Here is a 3,810-nt window from a genome sequence, read left to right on the forward strand (position 1 = left end):
GGTCGGGGAGGGCCGTGCGGCGGCGGCGGTAGGTCGGGGTGGAGGGGGCGCGGCGGCGCAGGTCCGGGTGGGGGGGGAGCGGCGGCGTAGGTCGTGGGGTGCGGCGGCGGCGCAGGTCGTCGTCGGGGTGGCAAAGAACGAGTGGCTGCAGGCTGCTGCGCGCTGGTGGGTGGATAAGGCCACCCTATGCCGACGGCTAAGCCGTCGGCATAGCTGAGGTCGCCACGTGGCAGCTATGCCGACGGCTTAGCTGTAGGCATATTTTTTTTAATGATTTTAATAGCTTATATTTTTTCTTCCTTCTGTTTTTTTATTTCATATAAATTTTTGATGTTTTTATAGTCATCAGTTATATTTCTATACACAGAGGGGAGGTGAAGGCGCCACGTGGCATTAACTGTCTTCAAATATTATTAACTGTCTTCAAATATTATTAACCGTGTCATTGCCGTCCGTGAGGGGGGCCACGCACCGGAGACGCGTGCCGCCTCTTCGGACATGCCACAACACCACCCCGCATGTATGAGGGCCCGGTACAACGCTCCGGTGGCATTGCTACCCCCCAGGGCCCCCGTCCCGCCTAACCCTGTAGCGTTTGACCATCGGATCTAGCCCTTTGACTTTGCACGGACGGGATTTGACCAGTGGACCTCTCCACCCGGTTGTGTTAGGTCAGCCCATAGGGACACCCGGGAGCAACATCCGGGCCAAACCCACAGCTACATCCCCTCCGTGTAAACCCGACGCATTCGTGAGGGGGGGCCACAACCCGGAGACGCGTGCCGCCTCTTCGGACATGCCACAACACCACCCCGCATGTATGAGGGCCCGGTACGACGCTCCGGTGGCATTGCTACCCCCCCAGGGCCCCCGTCCCGGCTAACCCTGTAGCGTTTGACCACGGGATCTAGCCCTTTGACTTTGCACGGACGGGCTTTGACCAGTGGACCTCTCCACTCGGTTGTGTTAGGTCGGCCCAGAGGAACACTTTGGAGCAACATCCGGGCCAAACCCACAGCTACATCCACTCCGTGTAGACCCGATGCGTCCGTTTCCCCCCTCCAGGTGCCGGCGGCGGCGGCGTCCGTGAGGGGGGGCACACCCCGGAGACGCGTGTTGGGCGTTTGCAACCGCCTCAACACTTCTAGATTTGTGAGAGGCCGCCTATGCAAGATTTGACGGTATGCTAGCCCCCGGAGGCCGCCGGCCACAATCGTAGACGTGCGAAGAGCAATCCGCGTAGAGGGAAGTGTTCAGATACTTCTCCATCACAAAAAATTATGAAAAATTACCATCAGTCCTATAGCACATGTGCCCACGTTGTGTAAAAAACTCATGATTTTATCGCGCTCCAAGTATTTAATAATATTCACGCTGCATCGTTACCGCAGAACGTCTACTACCGTTTCATTGCCGTCCGTGAGGGGGGGGCACAACCCAGAGACGCGTGCCGCCTCTTCGGACATGCCACAACACCACCCCGCATGTATGAGGGCCCGGTACGACGCTCCGGTGGCATTGCTACCCCCCCAGGGCCCCCGTCCCGGCTAACCCTGTAGCGTTTGACCACGGGATCTAGCCCTTTGACTTTGCACGGACGGGCTTTGACCAGTGGACCTCTCCACCCGGTTGTGTTAGGTCGGCCCAGAGGAACACTTTGGAGCAACATCCGGGCCAAACCCACAGCTACATCCACTCCGTGTAGACCCGACGCGTCCGTTTCCCCCCTCCAGGTGCCGGCGGCGACGGCGTCCGTGAGGGGGGGGGCACACCCCGGAGACGCGTGCTGGGCGTTTGCAACCGCCTCAACACTTCCAGATTTGTGAGAGGTCGCCTACGCAAGATTTGACGGTATGCTAGCCCCCGGAGGCCGCCGGCCACAATCGTAGACGTGCGAAGAGCAATCCGCGTAGAGGGAAGTGTTCAGATACTTCTCCATCACAAAAAATTATGAAAAATTACCATCAGTCCTATAGCACATGTGCCCACGTTGTGTAAAAAACTCATGATTTTATCGTGCTCCAAGTATTTAATAATATTCACGCTGCATCGTTACCGCAGAACGTCTACTACCGTTTCATTGCCGTCCGTGAGGGGGGCCACAACCCGGAGACGCGTGCCGCCTCTTCGGACATGCCACAACACCACCCCGCATGTATGACGGCCCGGTACGACGCTCCGGTGGAATTGCTACCCCCCAGGGCCCCCGTCCCGGCTAACCCTGTAGCATTTGACCACGGGATCTAGCCCTTTGACTTTGCACGGACGGGCTTTGACCAGTGGACCTCTCCACCCGGTTGTCTTAGGTCGGCCCAGAGGAACACTTTGGAGCAACATCCGGGCCAAACCCACAGCTACATCCACTCCGTGTAGACCCGACGCGTCCGTTTCCCCCCTCCAGGTGCCGGCGGCGGCGGCGTCCGTGAGGGGGGGGGCACACCCCGGAGACGCGTGCTGGGCGTTTGCAACCGCCTCAACACTTCCAGATTTGTGAGAGGCCGCCTACGCAAGATTTGACGGTATGCTAGCCCCCGGAGGCCGCCGGCCACAGTCGTAGACGTGCGAAGAGCAATCCGCGTAGAGGGAAGTGTTCAGATACTTCTCCATCACAAAAAATTACGAAAAATTACCATCAGTCCTATAGCACATGTGCCCACGTTGTGTAAAAAACTCATGATTTTATCGCGCTCCAAGTATTTAATAATATTCACGCTGCATCGTTACCGCAGAACGTCTACTACCGTTTCATTGCCGTCCGTGAGGGGGGCCACAACCCGGAGACGCGTGCCGCCTCTTCAGACATGCCACAACACTACCCCGCATGTATGAGGGCCCGGTACGATGCTCCGGTGGCATTGCTACCCCCAGGGCCCCCGTCCCGGCTAACCCTGTAGCGTTTGACCACGGGATCTAGCCCTTTGACTTTGCATGGACGGGCTTTGACCAGTGGACCTCTCCACCCGGTTGTGTTAGGTCGGCCCAGAGGAACACTTTGGAGCAACATCCGGGCCAAACCCACAGCTACATCCACTCCGTGTAGACCCGACGCGTCCGTTTTCCCCCTCCAGGTGCCGGCGGCGGCGGCGGCCGTGAGGGGGGGGGGGCACACCCCAGAGACGCGTGCTGGGCGTTTGCAACCGCCTCAACACTTCTAGATTTGTGAGAGGCCGCCTACGCAAGATTTGACGGTATGCTAGCCCCCGGAGGCCGCCGGCCATAGTCGTAGACGTGCGAAGAGCAATCCGCGTAGAGGGAAGTGTTCAGATACTTCTCCATCACAAAAAATTACGAAAAATTACCATCAGTCCTATAGCACATGTGCCCACGTTGTGTAAAAAACTCATGATTTTATCGCGCTCCAAGTATTTAATAATATTCACGCTGCATCGTTACCGCAGAACGTCTACTACCGTTTCATTGCCGTCCGTGAGGGGGGGCCACAACCCAGAGACGCGTGCCGCCTCTTCGGACATGCCACAACACCACCCCGCATGTATGAGGGCCCGGTACGACGCTCCGGTGGCATTGCTACCCCCCCCAGGGCCCCCGTCCCGGCTAACCCTGTAGCGTTTGACCACGGGATCTAGCCCTTTGACTTTGCACGGACGGGCTTTGACCAGTGGACCTCTCCACCCGGTTGTGTTAGGTCGGCCCAGAGGAACACTTTGGAGCAACATCCGGGCCAAACCCACAGCTACATCCACTCCGTGTAGACCCGACGCGTCCGTTTCCCCCCTCCAGGTGCCGGCGGCGGCGGCGTCCGTGAGGGGGGGGGCACACCCCAGAGACGCGTGCTGGGCGTTTGCAACC

The sequence above is a fragment of the Triticum dicoccoides genome, chromosome 1B, assembly GCF_002162155.2.
Source record: "Triticum dicoccoides isolate Atlit2015 ecotype Zavitan chromosome 1B, WEW_v2.0, whole genome shotgun sequence".
Lineage (NCBI taxonomy): Eukaryota > Viridiplantae > Streptophyta > Magnoliopsida > Poales > Poaceae > Triticum > Triticum dicoccoides.